We start from the raw sequence: 1360 nt of genomic DNA on the forward strand, positions 1-1360 counted from the left end.
GTATAACTGTGGAAAAGCACAGCTATATTGAGAATGTAAACAGAAATAAAAATGACAGGGTTCAATACTCATCTTTCATTAATAACTTTAAACATTAACGGACTGAACTCCCCAGTCAAAAGACAGACTATATGAATGGATTAAGAAACAAAACCCATCTTTTTGTTGTCTGCAAGAAACTCATCTCACTTTCAAGGACAGACACTATCTCAAAGTGAAAGGATGGAAAAAAATATACCAAGCAAATGGCACTAAGAAAAACAGCAGGCATAGCAATTCAGATATTATCTGACAAAATAGAATTTAAACTAAAACTAATCAGAGAGACAAAGAGGGCCACTTCATTCTGATCAAAGGAACAATGAATCAAGAAGATATTACAATCATGAACATATATTCACCAAACTCTGGTGCCCCCAACTTCATAAAGACAATACTACAGGATCTTAAGACCCAGATTAATCCCAACTCATTAATAGTAGGGGACTTCAATACCCCACTGTCTCCATTAGATAGGTCAACAGGGCAGAGAGTTAACAGAGAGACATATATATCAAACGGACTTAACAGACATCTACCGAGTATTCCACCCAAGCACCAAAGGACATACTTTCTACTCAGCATTCCATGGAACCTTCTCCAAAATCGACCATATAACAAGGCACAAAACAAACCTCAACAAATGCAAAAAGGTTGAAATAATTCCATGCATTCAATCAGACCACAATGCAATAAAGCTTACAATCAACACCGGAAGAAGCCTGAATCACTGCATGATGAACATATGGAGATTAAACAACACACTTCTGAATGATGAAGGGTCAAAAGAGAAATTAAGAAACAAATAAAAGTATTGCTGAAATTAAATGAAAAGGACAATACGACACAACAAAACCTCTGGGACACACTGAAAGCGGTCCTTAGCGGGAAATTTATAGCTCTAAGTGCCTACATCAAAAAATCGGAAAGAACACAAATAAATGACTTAACGTTGCAACTCAATTAACTTTGCAACTCAACACACTTGAAAAGCAACAACAAATGAAACCCAAACCCAGAAGACACGAAGAAATAACAAAAATCAGGGCAGAAATTAATGAAATTGAAACAAAGCAAACAATACAAAGAATCAACAAATCCAAGAGCTGGTTCTTTAAAAAGATAAACAAGATTGATAGACCACTGGCCCAGTTAACCAAAAGAAAGAGAGAGTACCTCCAAATCAACAAAATCAGAGATGAAAGGGGAAACATCACAACAGACACCAATAAAGATCAAGAACATTATAAGGGAATACTTCAAAAACCTATATGCTACAAAATTTGAAAACCTAAAGGAAATCGGTGGGTTTCTAAAAGCA

Source organism: Nannospalax galili, unplaced genomic scaffold (assembly GCF_000622305.1).
Source record: "Nannospalax galili isolate Female #2095 unplaced genomic scaffold, S.galili_v1.0 scaffold1311, whole genome shotgun sequence".
Taxonomy (NCBI): domain Eukaryota; kingdom Metazoa; phylum Chordata; class Mammalia; order Rodentia; family Spalacidae; genus Nannospalax; species Nannospalax galili.